At 50.3% G+C, this 17,471-nt stretch overlaps 1 protein-coding gene across 1 annotated transcript in view; it reads right to left on the minus strand.

The window, feature by feature from the left end:
* The window catches only part of ALPL (alkaline phosphatase, liver/bone/kidney), a 74,056-nt gene extending 56,591 nt beyond the window's left edge, over nt 1-17,465 (minus strand). The window contains exon 1 of the mRNA XM_011990147.1: nt 17,379-17,465. The gene's annotated coding sequence lies outside the window, so the exon portion shown is untranslated. The remainder of the gene's footprint in view (nt 1-17,378) is intronic.
* Between the last annotated feature and the right edge of the window lie 6 nt (nt 17,466-17,471).

The raw sequence follows: 17,471 nt of genomic DNA on the forward strand, positions 1-17,471 counted from the left end.
AGGGGAGGGGAGGGAAGGGCAAAGAACAAGAAGAACATAGATCTATAACTCAGAATTAGACAATTTTTTTAAAATCCAGACAATTTTCATATGACATCATGGGGGCTGAGGGGAGCGTGTCAGTGAAGGGTATGGAAACTTAAGAGAGGCAGGGGAGCAAGGCACGTAAGAAAATGCTAATCTTGTCTTTGTAGGGAAAACCCACAGATAATTTTTTAAAGTGATAAAACAGAAAAAGCAGAACAATTGAAATAAAAATGTAGGATGGTAGAAACGAAATACATAAACACACTTTCTTTTCAGGAACATGCAAACATTTAAAAAATTTATCACCTACCAGGCCAAAAAGTAAGTCTCACAGTTCAAATAGTAAGTTTTCACATAGACCACATCCTGTGACCATCAATTCAGTGAGAAGCTAAGTGTTTCAAAGTATAAATCATTACCCATACACTTAGAAATGAAAAAAAAATCCTAAAAATTTCAAGGATCAAAGAAAAGTCATAGTCGAAATTTAAAATTACTTAGAACTGAATGATTAAAAACACCACATATCAAAAATCATATAATGCAGCAAAAAAGGTTAAAAATTAATAAACTAGGCTAGGTGCAGTAGCTCACACCTGTAATCCCAGCACTCTGGGAGGCTGAGGCAGGCGGATCATCTGAGGTCAGGAGCTCGAGACCAGCATGGCCAACATGGCGAAACCCCATCTCTACTAAAAATACAAAAATTTGCCAGGTGTGGTGGCGCACGCTTGTAATCCCAGCTACTGGGGAGGCTGAGGCAGGAGAATAGCTTGAATCCAGGAGGCGGAGGTTGCAGTGAGCCAAATGGAGCTGTGGCACTCCAGCCTAGGAGACAGAGACTTCATCTCAAAAAAATAAATAAATGAATCCCGCTGTCTCCAGAAATCCTTTGTGGCCATTCTGCCCAAGACTTAGCTAGTTGGCCGCTGATGCTTTCCCTCAATCTCTGTCTACTACCTGGGGCTCTGTGGGGGTCTGCTTACAAGACCATTTCTGCACACATTCTTTTTGTTTGTTTGTTTGTTTGTTTGAGACGGAGTTTTGCTCTTGTTGCCCAGGCTGGAGTGCAATGGCGCCATCACAGCTCACTGCAACCTCCACCTCCTGGGTTCAAGCTATTCTCCTGCCTCAGCCTCCTGCACCCATCTTTCCCCTTCCTGACTGGCTTCCTCCTCTCTCCACCCTGACAGGTGCCAAGAAAGCAGCACCCAGGTGAGCCGACAAGAGAGGCCACTCCATCAGGAATTTCCTGAGCAGGGGCAGCTTTTTCTTCCCCTCCTCAGCTTTCTCCAGGTAGACGGGACAAAGCCCAAGACAAGCGCTGCCTCCGTCACAGGAAGAGTCTGGGGCCTGGCCCAGCCAAGTCTACGGGCCATGCGTTTTTCCTGTATTTTACCCTGGGTGGCTGGAGTGTGTGGCGGGATGAGGAGGTTGGCAGGCTTGCCTCAGTGCCCCAACTGGGGGCCTTGCCCAGCTCAGCTGCGCTCGGCCAGAGGCCAGCTGGGGAACACTTGATTATTCAAATCATGTGGCTACCCAAGGGGAAAGCGTCCGTTTCCTCTAAGAGGGGGAAGTGGGGCAGGCAGGCCAGCCCAGGGATTTGGGTGTTGAAGGAGGAAATTTCAGAACAAAGTTCTCACACAAACCAGCACTCTGAGATTCACTGCCCCAGGAAGACTCTGGAAGCCTCAGATAGAAACTCAGGAGGGTCAGGCTCAAGGCCAGAGCCCGGGCCAATCCCCCACTGAGGTTTCTGAGTTAGTAGAGGCCTCAACCAGGCTAATTGCTCTGGCCTCCCCCTGACCCTGGTCCTGGAGACACCAGGACTGCCCTGCCGTGCCCCTTCGCCTGTCCTTCCCTTCCCCCAGGAATCGCACAGGGGATAGATAAACTCCACACTCCTAAGCTCAGGGAGCCGGAGCCTCAGTGCCTCCCGGTGAGTGTCACGCAGTCTGTTCCTGCTATTTTCTCAACTCCTGCCTTGCTCCCCCTCCCTAGATCTGGCTTCAAAAGAACCAGCAGGTTCGAGAATAGTGTACCCATCTAACGTGCAGAGAATTATCTAGTCCTCATTAAGTGACACCGGACTCTGCAGCCAGGCTGCCCAGGCTCCAATTCTGGATTAACCCATGTATGAGCTATAGGACCTTGGGTGATTCCTTCCCTTCCTTTTTGCTTCTATTCATTTTTTTTCTTATTTTATTTTTAGAGATGGGATCTTGCTGTGTTGCCCAGGCTGGAGTGTGGTGGCTGTTCACAGGTGCAATCATATCTCACTGCACCTTTGAACTCCTTGGCTCAAGCAATCCTCCTGCCTCAGTCTCCCAAGTAGCTAGGATACAGGCATGTACCACCACTTCCAGCCTGTGCTTCCCTTCTTTACCTGTAAAACCAGAGATCTGGGTCGGGCGCAGTGGCTCACGCCTGTAATCCCAGAACTCTGGAAGGCTGAGGCAGGCGGATCACGAGGAGTTCGAGACCAGCCTGAGCAACATGGTAAAACCCCATGTCTACTAAAAATACAAAAATTAGCTGGGCATGGTGGTGCGCACGTGTAATCCCAGCTACTCAGGAGGCTGAGGCAGGAGAATAGCTTGAACCCAGGAGGTGGAGGTTGCAGTAAGCTGAGATCACGCCACTGCACTTTAGCCTGGGCGACAGAGCAAGGCTTCGTCTCAAAAAAAATAAATAAATAAAAAATAAAAAAAGCAGAGATTTGAGTATCTACCCTTTGGGCAGGTTAGATTCAGGAAATGACAGCTCTTGCTATTAATAGTGAACCAATTCAGGTTTCATAAGGAGCCAGGCCTGGATCTCTGGACCAGACAACCCCAAGGCAGACATATCCTCTCTCACCAGAGCCAAGCCCTGGGTCCAAATTCCAGCTCCACAATCCACCAGCTCCATGAGCCTGGGTAACTTGCTAACCTCCCTGAGCCTCTTTCTGTCCCGGAGCTGTTGCAGGCCTCCCCACATTGGAGGGTGGTCGTCCCTGTTGCTGCTGGTCCTGGGCAGTACCTGGGGATCAGCGGGCTGACACATGCTGGGCTGCCCCAGGCAGGGGTGAGGCAACAGATCAGTTTCCTTTCCTGAATACCTGTCTGGGCCCAGCCTCAGGGTGTGACATAGGGGAGGCCTCTGAGGAGATGGGGAGGCTCCCCTCCGCCCCACGGATCATCCAGCACCAGCACGCACCCTGGCATGGGCCTGCTGCCAGCGGCCAGGAACCACCCAGCAGGAAACTTCACGAGTCTTTACAGAAGGAGGCAGGACAGCAAGAGGCCACAACCTAAGTGCAGGCATTCACACCCCGGATCTATCATTTACTAGCCATTCACTGGACGAATGAGCTTATTCCCTGTTTTTTTTTTTTTTTGAGATGAAATTTTGCTCGTCACCCAGGCTGGAGTGCAATGCCATGATCTCGGCTCACTGCAATCTGTGCCTCCCGGGTTCAAGCGATTCTCCTGCCTCAGCCTCCCGAGTACCTTGGATTATAGGCCCCTGCCACCACACCTGGCTAATTTTTTGTATTTTTAGTAAAGACGGGGTTTCATCATGTTGGCCATGCCGGTCTCGAACTCCTGACCTCAGGTGATCCACCCACCTTGGCCTTCCCAAAGTGCTGGGATTACAGGCAAGAGCCACTGCGCCCGGCCCAAGTGAGCTTATTTCTGAGCCTGGCTCCCCATCTGTGAGTGGGGACAATGACAATAGTATTGACATGAGGGCTGACATGAGGATTAAATGATTAATGCATCTGACATGCTTGAACAGTATCTGCCACTCAGTTAATATGAGCTGTTACTGTTACAATGATTTATGACCGTTGTCATTTCTTCTCTAAAGGCACCCCTCCCCGCCCACCAGTTTCCTCCAGCAGACTTGGGGCTCCCTCCTGCCAGCTTCTGCACAGACCATGATTGGTGCCTGTCCCACAGATCGTGATCATAAGACCTACTGTGTGCCCGACACTGGATGAGGCATTTTATAGTCAGGGACAACATGACTGCTAGACTCACCTACTACTGTTACGGTTTGTTCTGACCCTAGGATCTGGGGCGTGAGGTCTGTGTTATGGGAAGAAGCTGATAGGGGAGGTGGCTCCCATATTATGTTATTTGGAACATACATGTCCTGGGAGATATTAAAATATTTGCACGTGACACCAACTAGGTGACCTAGGAGACATGAACTTAATCTCTCTGAGCCTCAGGTGCAAGGATAAATCAATAAATACATGTGAACCGCTTAGAACACAGCCTGGTTCATGGTATATTTAAAACAAACATATATCGACATATGTATTGGTTACTCCTCTGAGCACCTCTCACGGAGTCAACACATGAGGAAACTGAGGTACAGAGGTCACGCAAGGTCATATAACTCTTAGTCCCTATAAAATGTTACTCACTGCGTGTATTCATTCATTCAACAAATATGTAGTAAGTGCCTATCATGCACCAGGAAGCATGGTACATGCAGATTCAGAAAATTTACAGCTATGACTATTATTATTATTAAAGAAATTAAGGCTGTTTGGGATTGGGGGTACATCTGTGAACAAAATGGACAAAGACATTGGCCAGAGGTATGACACTGGGCACCTCTTACTTGAGTATGACTAAAGGCCTGAACTGCCAACAGGAAAACTGGACACAGAGACACTGGCTTGTCCTGCTGCCAATCACTAACCATTTATGAGCTGGAGTCATCGGTGGAAGGACACCAGTGAAGGTCTTGGGAGGGTGGCCAGGCTTCGCCTGGAGTGCCTCAGGGGTCACACCCCGTGGGGGATCCCTCCCAGGCTTCCCCATGGTAACCAAGCCAGGCCAGCTGTGGAAACCCTTGCCAGGTGGGGCAGCCTTTCATGAACTCAAAAGTCATTAAATGGGCCGGGCATGGTGGCTCACACCTGTAATCTCAGCACTTTGGGAGGTCAAGGTGGGTGGATCACCTGAGGTCAGGAGTTCGAGACCAGCCTGGCCAACATGATGAAACCCCGTCTCTCCTAAAAATACAAAAATTAGACAGGCATGGTGGCGCATGCCTGTAATCCCAGCTGCTCAGGAGGCCAAGGCAAGAGAATCGTCTGAACCCGGAAGGCGCAGGTTGCAGTAAGCCGAGATCACACCGTTGTACTACAGCCTGAGCGACAGAGCAGATTCCATCTTAAAAAAAAAAAAAAAAAAAAAAAAAAAAAGTCATTAAATGCTTGCTGAAAGCAGGCATCTTATTAGGCATGGGAATTCACGAGTGACTCAGATGGGGGCTCCTGCCCTCCAGGAACTGAGACTCAGAGCCAGATGCAATGCGGATGATCAGATTACAAAGGGTTCAAGATATCCAACCAAGCTCAAGAAAAACAGCCGTGATGCCAACTGGCAACACAAGCAGGCAGAGGTCGCTGCAGGGGAGGGGATGGCAGGTACAAAGGCAAAGATGAGAGAGGCTGGGGACACAGCTGGGGAAAGACTTTCAGCCTGGGATCCTGACCTGAGTTTGAGGCCTGGTTTTACCATCAGTTTGACCTCAGGCAAGTTGCTTGCCTCCCCGAGTCTGTCTCCCACTTTGCAAAATGATGGTAATACTTTATTGGGTTGCTTTGATGGTTCGGTGAGTTCATTAATAAAAAATGGCTTGGCCAGGCGCAGTGGCTCAAGCCTGTAATCCCAGCACTTTGGGAGGGCGAGACGGGCGGATCACGAGGTCAGGAGATCGAGACCATCCTGGCTAACACGGTGAAACCCCGTCTCTACTAAAAAAAATACAAAAAACTAGCTGGGCGAGGTGGCAGGCGCCTGTAGTCCCAGCTACTCGGGAGGCTGAGGCAGGAGAATGGCGTGAACCCGGGAGGTGGAGCTTGCAGTGAGCTGAGATCTGGCCAGCCTGGGCGACAGAGCGAGACTCCACCTCAAAAAAAAAAAAAAAAAAAAGGCTTTAGGCCAGGCGCCATAGCTCAGGCCTGTCATCCCAGCACTTCAAAGGCCGAGATGGGCGGATCACAAGGTCAGGAGATCGAGAACATCCTGGCTAACATGGTGAAACCCCGTGTCTACTAAAAGTACAAAAAATTAGCCGGGCATGGTGGCACACGCCTGTAGTCCCAGCTACTCCGGAGGCTGAGGCAGAAGAATCACCTGAACCCAGGAGGTGGAGGTAGCAGTGAGTCAAGATCACGCCATCCTGCACTCCATCCTGGGAGACAGAACAAGGACTCCGTCTCAAAAAAAAAAAAAAGAAAAAAAGAAAAAAAAGAAACAGCTTTAAAAACTGAAAAATATGCCAGGCCCAGTGGCTCACCGCCTATTAATCCCAGTGTTTTGGGAAGCTGAGGGAGGACTGCCTGAGCCCAGGAGTTCAAGACCAGCCTCATCAACATAAGCAAGACCTCATCTCACAAAATAAAAAATAAAAAAAATTAGCTGGGCCCAGTGGCACAAGGCTGCAGTTCCAGCTACTTGGGAGGCTGAGGCAGGAGGATCACTTGAGCCCAGGAAGTCAAGGTTGCAGTGAACTGTGATTGTGCCTGAACTCCAGCCTGGGTGACAGAGCAAGACCTTGTCTCAAAAAACAAACAAAAAAACAAAACCCTGAAAAATAGAGTAAGTGCCTGGAAACTGAGGTTGGGAGTGTTAAAGTGACTTGTCCAAGGTCAATGGCTGATTAAAACAGGATAGGGTGTATCTGGGTGGGATGCGGGGGACAGGAACAACCCCTGCCTCTGCTGAGCCAACACTCCTGCGTTCCCAGCACTGACCTCATGTTTCCCTAGGCAATTTGTTCAGGAAGGCCTAGGGAACAGGTGAGATACCTAATTCCTTGGTGCAGGGTTTACCATTTATTCGCTGTGTGATCCTGGGCCCACCACCCTCCCTCCCTGAGCTTCAATCTTCCTTTTGTTTTCTTGAAATGCAGTCTCGCTCTGTCACCCAGGTTGGAGTGCAGTGGCGGGATCTCAGCTAGTTTTTGTATTCTTAGTAGAGACAGGGTTTCACCATGTTGGCCAGGCTGTTCTTGATCTCCTGACCTTAAGTGATCTGCCTGCCTTGGCCTCCCAAAGTGCTGGAATTACAGGTGTGAGCCCTTGCGCCCGGACTCTGAGCCTCAATTTTCTATCTTGCAAAAATAGAGATGCCCTTTGCTGTGCTGCCCATGTGTAAACGTGGAAGGCTCTGCCAATGGGAAAGCGCTTTCCACAGGCAAAGGCGTATTGTACTCATGAATGAGAAATGATCATGGTAAGCCAAGAGAAAGATGCAGAGCCCACAGGCCCCACGCTGAGCCTGCGGTGAAGGAAAGCAGGAGGAACTAAGCTAGACAGCCCCAGGTGTGGGGTAGGAACGTTTTATGAGGCACACAGCTGTGCCCATGTTCAGTCCCAAGGGAGAGGCGGGTTTCTGGGCCTCATCACTGTCTAGGCTTAAAGTAAGAGTGACAAGAAAGAGGCCAGTTTCAGCCTTTGTGAGCAAAGAGCTTTGGCGAGGCAGGGGTCTCCCTCAGCAAGGCTGGGCTGCACTACAGCCCCTTTCCCTGTGTCCCATTGGATCTGAGCTGTGTAGCATTTGTTGCATTACGAAGAAAAAGACCTGTGCAGGAAATAAGGCAGAGGACAGGCTCTCTAGTCCGATGCACCTTGATCTGTGGCAAAACCAAGCCGGGTCTTTCAGCTTCAGTGTGTTAGCATCCCAACACCTGGGATGGAGTTTGTGGGCGGGTCGGTTTGCCACACTGTAAGGGCCCAGGTGGTCCCACTGCCACAGTGAAGCCAGGTTCTAGCCCAAGTCTGGCAGAGCAGTCGGGCAGCAGTTTTCAGGGGAGAATAATGGGGTGGGATGGGGGACTTCAGTGGCCTATTACGGAGCTCTCTCCCCAGACCAAATTCATAGCTGAGTTTGGGGATGGTACAGTTAAAATTTAAAATAATTGTCCAAACGCTGTATTTGGGTATTAATGTTTACATGGTAATCTGACAACAGTTTATAAAGTGATGTTTTGGATACCATAAAAAAAAAAAAAGAGCTCAGTTTCAGGTCCTCCTGGAAAGAGTTAGGCTTACCCCTCCCCATCTTTGTAATAATAGCCATAGTAGCGATAAGAGTTACTTATTCAGGGCTGGGTGCGGTGGCTCAAGCCTGTAATCCCAGCACTTTGGGAGGCCGAGACGGGCGGATCACGAGGTCACAAGATCAAGACCATCCTAGCTAACATGGTGAAACCCCGTCTCTACTAAAAAAATACAAAAAACTAGCCAGGCGAGGTGGCGGGCGCCTGTAGTCCCAGCTACTCCGGAGGCTGAGGCAGGAGAATGGCGTGAACCTGGGAGGCGGAGCTTGCAGTGAGCTGAGATCTGGCCACTGCACTCCAGCCTGGGCGACAGAGCAAGACTCCGTCTCAAAAAAAAAAAAAAAAAAAGAGTTACTTATTCGGGGTTCGACAGATGTGAATTCAAATCGTAGCTCCGACACTTACCAGCTGGGCAAACCCAAGCAAATTACTCTTTGAGTCATTTTCCTCACCTGAAAAATGGGCTGCTACAAGGATGAAATGTGTAAATGTAAACAAAGCATTTCGCAGAGTGGCTTGGCGCATAACAAGTGGTCCTTCAGTGTCAAGAACTCATATTACTACTATGGATATTATTACAAAGGGTGGAGGGGGCAGGCCTAACTCTTTCCAGGAGGATCTGAAACCGGCCTCTTTCTTGTCACTCTTACTTTAAGCCTAGGCAGCGATCAGGCCCAGAAACCTGCCCATCCCTTGGGACTGAACATGCACACAACTGTGTGCCTCATAAAAGGTTCCTACCCCACATCTGGGGCAGGCCCTGGTACAGTCTAGCTTCGTTCCTCCAAAGACAAGGAAAAGAAGACCAAGGAGCACCATGACACTGAACTGGGTGCCACCTGGGCCTATCCCTTCCTTACCCCCACCCACACCATGACCACATATAATATGTTTCTGGGATGTCCTTTTATCTTTTGTGCCAACTCTATATTAGTTGCTAATGGCTGCCTGGAACACTGTGCCTAGAAGGAACCTGGGAAGGAAAGCGAGCAGTGGTTGACTAGTGATGTCTGATGTGGATGCAGGGCAGGAGAGAGGCAGGAGACACACTGGCTATTCACCATCCACAAACTGGAAAATCCTAAGGCCTTGCCTCATTCAAATAAATCATGCGTGGTGGGCAGGGTAGCCAGAAGCTAAGGGAGGGAAAGGGACTTGTCGAAGGTCACACAGTTTGAAATGGCAGGGCTGGGATTCAAACCCAGTCCCCTCTGGGTTTCTCAAGATGCTTCCTTGTAGGCTTGTCATCTCCTATGAGGGGGTGAACAGGCTAAAATCCACTGTCTGGGAGAACAAACGCTGCTGTCCCACCAGGTGTGTCTATGTTGTCTCCTCCCCTGGAACCTCCCACTCCCATGTCATTTGCAAACACTCACTGAAAAACAAATGTGTACCACAAGGTGCCCCGAGAGCTGTCTCCAAACATGCAAATTTGAATCCAGATGCCAATCTGATTGGGCAACCCTGGATTTGAGTCTCACCTGCACTTTCCAAACTTTGAGAACGTTACTCAACTTCTCTGAGCTTCTGTTTCCTTGTTTGCAGAATTACGAGCTCAATACAATAAGGTCATTCAAAGTGATTAGCTCAGTTTCCGACACAGCGTAAGCCCTTAAATGTTCATTACAGACTGTCCCCAACTTACACTTAAGATTTTTTTGCTTTACGATGATGCAAAAGCTAGTGTTCAGTAGAAACCACACCTCGAGTACCCAGCCAGCCATTCTGTTTTTCACATTCAATACAGTATAGCCAAGAAATTGACATGAGATAGTCAACACTTTATTATGAAATAGGCCTCATGTAAGATGATTTGCCTAACTACAGGCTAATGTAACTGTTCTGAGCACATTTAGGGTAAGCTAGGCTAAGCTACCATGTTTGACAGGTTAGGTGTTATATCCATTTTCCACTTACGATATTTTTCAACTTACAATTCCAGGACAAAAATCTTTGGTAAATCAAGGAGCATCTGTATAAGGATTAGGTCAAGGGGAAAAACAAAAAACAGCATTTTCACACACAGAAAAATCACGTAGGTGATTGAGAGCTTGGACAAGCTGTTGAGAGGAACCCTGTTTATCTCTGATATCCTGATATGCTAACGGACCTAGAATATGAATTCCATATTGGATGGTTTTAAGATAAATACAGAACTGACTCTTCTAGGATGATGGGTTATGTCATTCACATCGTGGAGAAAACAGCAGCCCTGGCTGGCTGGATGGATAATGGTAGGGAACAAACATTTCTATTTCTCACTTCCCAGCTGGGGGAGTTTGTGTTTCAGTTTCCTCGTCTGTAATGTGGGGATAATAGCACCTGCCACTCAGCGCTGCTGTAGGACCAAATGAGTAATTACAGGCAAGGCACTGAACACCATGCCTAGTACGTACATGTCAGGCTCATAGTCTATGGACTTTTAGTTAGCAGTGGCATAGCAGGGACCAGCGGAATGAGGCAGAGAAAGAAGCGCAGCTATAGAAGGGCTCAGAAGGAGTGGAGGAGGGGAAATGGGCCTCAGATGAGACACTTTCTAACCAGAATCGTGGCAGATGGGTCAGTTAGTAACTCCTATATGCTGAGAGAGAGGTAAGTCAAGGTGGAGACAGGTGGAGGGGGAAGAGATCCTCCGAAAGGCCAGGCTGGCCGGATGCAGTGGCTCACACCTGAAATCCCAGCACTTTGGAAGGATGAGGCAGGAGGATCACTTGAGCCCAGGAGTTCGAAACCAGCCTGGACAACATTGCAAGACCTCGTCTCTACAAGTAATAAAAAAAATTAGCCGGGTGTGGTGGCGAATGCCTGTGGTCCCAGCTACTTGGGACGTTGGGGTGGGAGGATCACGAGTCCAGGCAGTCAAGGCTGCACTGTAAGTGATCTGTGATCGTGCCACTGCACTCCAGCCTGGACGACAGAGCCACTAGACCCTGTCTCAAACAACAGCAACAACAAAATAAAATAAATAAATACAAGCCCGAGACACTCAGTGGCAGCCAGCAAGAGGCCTGAAAACCTCAGCCTGAGAGCAAAGTGGGTTCTCACCTTGTGGCTTTACTGACCTAGTAAAGGTGCACTAGAGAAGACAAGAGGTTGACCCAACAAAAGGTCACTGGGGTTGGGCGTGGTGGCCCATGCTTGTAATCCCAGCACTTTGGGAGGCCAAAGTGGGTGGATCACCTGAGGTCAGGGGTTCGAGACCAGCCTGGCCAACATGGTGAAACCACGTCTCTACTAAAAATACAAAAATTAGCTGGGTGTGGTTGCATGTGCCTGTAGTCCCAGCTACATAGGAGGCTGAGATAGGAGAATCTCTGGAACCCAGGAGGCAGAGGCTGTAGTGAGCCGAGATCGCGCCACTACACTCCAGCCTGGGGAATAGAGCGAGACTCAGTCTAAAAAAAGAGTCACCTGGTAGATCTTTGTAAAGGGTGCACTTATGGGCCAGGCACAATGGCTCCTGCCTATAATCTCAGCACTTTGGAAGGGCAAGGTGGGTAGACTTCTTGAACCCAAGTTGAACAACATAGCAGGGCCCCATCTCTGCAAAAATAAAATAAAGTTTGCACTTCTGGTTTTTCCAGTAAAAGCAATTTGCTTTGGCCACCTAAAAATTTTTTTAAAGAACATAAAATATTTGCTGAGCTCCACCCAGCAGCTTGCAGACCTGGCCAGGTAAAGTTCATGCACCTGAATGACAAACTGAGCTCTGGAAGGATGAAGAAGCATCTCTGAAACAAGCTGGAGCAGAGGAGGAAGGGGTGGCCCAGAAAGTCTGGAGGGTCAGGGCCTCACTGCAGGGTCTCCAAGGCCTTATTCCCAGAAATGACCTTCCGGCCTGTCCTCTCCTCCCTTCCCTGGGTCAAAGCAGAGAGGCATAGAGACATAGGGGAGGAGTAATCGTAAGATGTCTGCCTTCTGAGCCTCGGTCTCCTTCACTGCAAAATGCCGGAGGGTAGGGGGTAGGGGAGCATCAAAGGTAATGTGTGAAAGTGCCTGGTACCCAACGGTGCTCACAAAATGCCACTTCCCACACAGGGCACGTTTCTGAACTCGTCTGCAGGTGTAAGGACCAGAGGACGTGAGGTTACTATCAGCAATCAACAATCAATCAGGCTCCCTTGTCCATCTCATAACCCCTGGAGCAGCTGATTCGTGGAGACCTAGAATCTCACATACAGCAGCTGCCTCCAGAGCCCCCACATGTAACCATCAGGCTTCACAGCCTCCTGTGCTACCCTCTGGTTCAGATATGGCGATTCTGAGATACTTGCTGCAGCCACCATGGTACCTGCCTGTCATCACCAGGCCCTGGCTCCCGGCAAAGTGGGTAGAACAGAGAGCTGTGGGTTCAGAGTGCAAGATCGTGTTTCCTGTCTGAGAAGTGGGTATGCACCGATGCACAGGGCTACCAGGGAGCACAGGGTGAGGTGACACACCAATGCACAGGGCTCTTGGGGAGCAAGGGGTAAGGTGGAAGATGTCAAGGGAGTCTCTCCCCTGCAGGGGCTGTGCAATCTTTAGAAGGAAGTACCCAGGGATGCCTGTCCCCAGCTAGACTCTGGGCTCAGCTCGCTGAGCCTTGACAGGCAGATGCTCTATCGCTCCGAAACCTCCAGAGCCCTCAGACTATTCCTGAGGACCACTGAAGCAGGAAGAAAGCTCCTTCACCTAGCTGACATGTTTTGTAGATGTTGCCAGGCTACGGAAGAGGGGCTGGTGTCCTGGTGTCCACGTGTCCCATAGTCTCACCCTGAGCCCCCTGAGGGCTGGCCCAAGCCCCACCCAATCATTCAAGTGCAATCTGAGCCCCTCTTACATGGCCTCACCGCATCTAGCCCAGAAACCACAAACTCAGAAGGTAGGCAGGTAATGTCAGGGAGGCAGGTGGGCTGGTGTGAGGCAGTGGGGCATGGTGGAGACTGTGGTAAAGTGGATGGAGCAGCTGGCTAATCAGTTCCAGCCACTGTGGCCAGGCAGGGACAAAGCCCCATATGGCCACATCTTCTGATCTTTCAAGAGAAGCCAGAAACCCTTATTTTTATATAAAAAGAAATTGCCTGGTTTAACAACACCAGCAACTAAATTAAAGTTGTTTAATCACTGCAGAAGTCAACAATCCCCCACCCCCTGCAGCCTTGGGAAGGCACTTTGTGACGGACCTCCCATAACCCAGCACACAGTAGACTATAAATATGTGGGGACCAGTTGAACACATTAGACCCATTCCAAGTCTTAGCGAAGTCTCATCTCTCCACTCCTACTCCTCAGATATCTTGGTTTACAGATGAAGAATCTGAGACTCAGAGAGGGGAAGTGACTTGCCCAAGATCACAGAGGTAGTTCAAGGACTTCAACTCAGCTCTCCTGAGCTTAACATCTTTTCCACCAACCCACATGATCTGCATCCTCCCTTAAACAATGTTTTTCAAAAAGCATTCTATGCTAAGAATATACTGTAGAAATGAAACACACCAAATACAGGAGAAGTGGTTGCCTTTGGAAAGATCATGTAGTTTAGGGTCAGGAGACTGAACTCCCACTCCACTCTGCCCTAAGCAACTGTGTGACCCTGGGCAAGCCTCTTCTCCTCTCTGGGCCTCAGTCTCCCTGGTGTGCAGAGAGCTCAGTTGACCCAGTCAGCTTCTAAAGGCCTTCCAACTGAAATTCTGGGCATCTATGAGGTCTCTGGCCAGTACTCTGTGGCCTCGGATGAATATAAAATAGTAATAATAATAATAATAGAGAGGGCGAGTCCACACCAGCCAGGAAAGAACACTACAATTTTTTGTGAAACCTGACTCCTGGTTACTGGAATTCAGAAAGAACCATGGTAATACTTGAGCAGCTTAACCACCATCCTACAATTAAACAAAAGCACATCTGGTTTAACTTCATCCTCATCTCCTCCCTAACCCCCTACTCTCATCTCAAATTTTACCCCTAAATCTGAGAAGTCAAATTCAATGCAAACAATTGATTTCATGCCACAGTGAGGCTGAGAATTTAAGCATGGAAAACTTTAAGCACAGAGTTTTTCTGGGAGCAATTAACGAAGTGTTGGCAGGGGACTGGGGGCTGGTACAAGGAGGCAGAAAAATATGGAGACTATGTTCTTCAGACACTGAGCATCCTATCTTGATGTTGGGGGCCTCCTATGAGCTCAGAGAGGTAAAGTGATTTGCCTCAGGTCACACAGCTGGCGATTGGAATCCAAGATGCCAGCCCCCAAACCAGTGTTTTCCCTGCTGTGTAGGCTTTTGTAACCTAAACGTGGACTTCCCTCAGGCCCTCAGGATCACCTGGTAGGGATAAAGGTAACTGCTTTTGAAATTGCTCCACAGGAAATATGAATGTCTTAATAACATCAATGCTGGTTCAGCCCAAAGTTGGAAAACCATTTATGATCTTGCGACCCTGCAAAGTATATTATAATGTTAACCCATACTGCAGATGAGAAAACTGAGGCTCTGAAAGAGAAGGTGACTTGTCCAGGGTCGCATGGCAGTGCTGGGAATGAACCTCCAGTCTACTGCCCCTAACTGCCCTCTGAAAGTGAGGACATCTCCAGAAGAAAAAAAAACAAACCTAACATACCACAAAGCCCAGCTCCAGCCTGCCAATGACGACGACATGGTGCTGGGAAGCCAAGTCAGCATTCCTGTGGCCACATGGAGATTTCTGAGTGCTGGTTCTCAGCCCAGCTTGCTCACTCTCCCAGCAATGTTCTCTCGGAGCTCTGGGTTTTGTATTAAAAAGCCAAGTCACACTGATTTCAAGGTGAGAACTCGGGCTCTGCTACCGGATCCTACTCCCTGGATTAAAAAGCCTCATTCCCAGAGATGGGTACAGCATGGAGATCGCTAGATTTGGAATTCTAGATACACAGGACCAGCTCCCCAGGTAGCATCTGTGTGCCTCTGGGCAACTCACTTCCCCTTTCCAAGATCATATCCAGCTTGCAGGGAATGTTGGGTATGTAAGTCATGGGACAGAACAGGGCTAAGTTTGGTCCTGAGCTGGGACATGGTGAGGAACAAGAACAGGCAGAGGGCAGGAAGCACTGCAGAGATGATGGCTCCAGGGCTGATCTCATCATGGAGCTCTGCGCTCCCAGCCCAGGCTGTGTTTAGGATGGTGACAGAAGGTGGCATCTGAGTGTGAGCAAGGAGGGCACCATGCCATCCCACATGTGCAGCCTGACAGGATGGGAAGAGCCTGGGCAGAAGTGGGTGACAGGTTCAGAGGCAGGGATATAACCCAACATCCGGTCTCCGCATTGCATTTTCTGCTGAGAAGAGAGCTGGGATAGCCAGGATTTTCTTAAGCACAGGTACCAGCTTAAACCCTTCGCAAGCATTCATCATATCTAGACCTCACCGCTGGTAGGCATTATTGATCTCCACAGCTTATGGGAGGAGGCTGAGGCACGGAGAGGGAACAGAACTGAACCCAGGTCCCACAGCGAGGTTGCCTTTGCTAAAATGAGGGCGATGACAGGTGATTGCATCTTAATCTCCTTCCTTGCGAATAGCTTGATTTCAAGTCTACGCCGTAAATTTTGATAGTTTCAAAACCTGAAAGAATTTTGTTATGCAAACATCCAATCCAGAAGAGAGCTTTTGTCTGATTTACTGCGGCATTCCCGGCACCTAGAACAGAGCTTAGCACATGGCAGATGCTGAGGTATTTGCTGAATGAAGATAGCATCTTGTTCTGGTCTCAGTTCAGTTTTATTCCTCACAATAGTCCCCAGAGAGGAACACACCCCTTTTTACAAATGGGCTCAGGGACACAGACCCGGATCATCACTCAGCCTAGTCTTCACCAGTTGGGATGGTGAGAAGCTGTGTCCAGGGGCCTCTTCTGAGGGAATTCACAGGCGTTCAGTTCAAGAAAGAAAAAGGTGACAGAGGAACAAGATGCATGGGGCCAGGCAGTGGGATGGCTGGGGCAGGACAGGGTGGGGACACCCACAGGTGGGGAGGACTAAAGAGTTGGAAAGGGAAAGACTGGAGAGTGGAGGAAGAGTGGGCTAAGCCCAGGAGGAGCCCCAAGACAAAACCAAGGCTCAGCCCCGTATCTCTTAGGCAGCACAGTGGGAGTAGAAGGCTAAGGTTGCAGAGTTTGGAGTCTGGATTCAAACAATGGTCCCACCACTTACCTAAATTGTCTAAGCCTCAGTTTCCCCATTTGTAAAATGAAATTATGTACGTGAGATGTCAGAGCAGGTCCCTCTACGCACGGTAGGCCTTCAAAAAATAGTTGCAGTTATCTACACTGAGACTGGAACCCAACCCCTGCCTCCCTGGGCAGTTGGGCCCACCTGAGCGGTCTCTGTTCCCAGGGCCCAGAGCCCTTCCTGGCCTGAGAATCGCCCCCTCTTTTGATCTCAATGATTTTCACCCTCCACCCAGAGGCCTTTATAAAGGTCCCGCCTTCAACCCCATTGTGTGTCGAAAAAGAATCATAAGGCACAATGGGGAGTGGGGGAGGCTTACCTCGGCCTCCTGCCTTTCTGCTGTGACCTGCGTTTAACCCTTTCTTACCAAGACTGGGCAGGGAAACAGCCCTGGGCGGCCCACCTCGCACAGCCCAAAGAGGGCGGCAGGCTCCTTCAGTTTCGCGGGCTCCAGAGCTTTGCCCCACAGCTGCGGTGCCCACAGTGGGTGCCCACTCTCAGACGCCCACGCGGGTGTCCTCTGTCTCCTCCCCCCGATGGTGTCCTGTCTCCTCCCCCCATGCCTCCCATTCCAAGCGCCTCCCTCCCTCTCCTCCTCCCAAACCAAACTGCTTTAGACCCCACCGGGTCAGGTGGGACGCCTGGGAAGGCGCCAGGCACGAGGCCTGGGGGTTGGCAGTCCAAGTCTCTAGAGCTACAGCTAAGGAGGCACCAGGAGGGGCTCAGTCACGGGGCACCAAGGGCAGGTGCCCAGACAGAGGGCAGGGTCCCAGACAGCGGCTCGGGAGGTAGGAGACCCTGGGACTGCAGGGCGGTCCCGAGCGCGGTCCCCTGAGTTCGCCGGCTCTGCGGGCGCCACGTCCAATCTCCTGTCCCGCCCAGAGCGCGCGCCGGGAGCTTGGGATGCGCGGGAGGACAGGGGCAGGACCAATTGCCGGGCGTCCCGAATGGGCTGCTGTGGGCGGCGTGGCGCTGGAGACCCCGGCCCTCCCATTAAAGTTCAACACGGGGCCAGCTGAGGATGCAGAAGGGGCCGAGCATACACCACATCCGCGGGGGCCCTGGGGAGCCGGGGCGCGGGGCAGCATCGAGTCCTTACCTGCGCAGAGCACTGACGAGGGTCCGTCCAGGCACAAGCGCGTGGAAGCGCAGAGCCGGGATCGCGAGCACGGAGTGGCGGGAGCGCAACGCG

The sequence above is a fragment of the Mandrillus leucophaeus genome, unplaced genomic scaffold, assembly GCF_000951045.1.
Source record: "Mandrillus leucophaeus isolate KB7577 unplaced genomic scaffold, Mleu.le_1.0 Scaffold370, whole genome shotgun sequence".
Lineage (NCBI taxonomy): Eukaryota > Metazoa > Chordata > Mammalia > Primates > Cercopithecidae > Mandrillus > Mandrillus leucophaeus.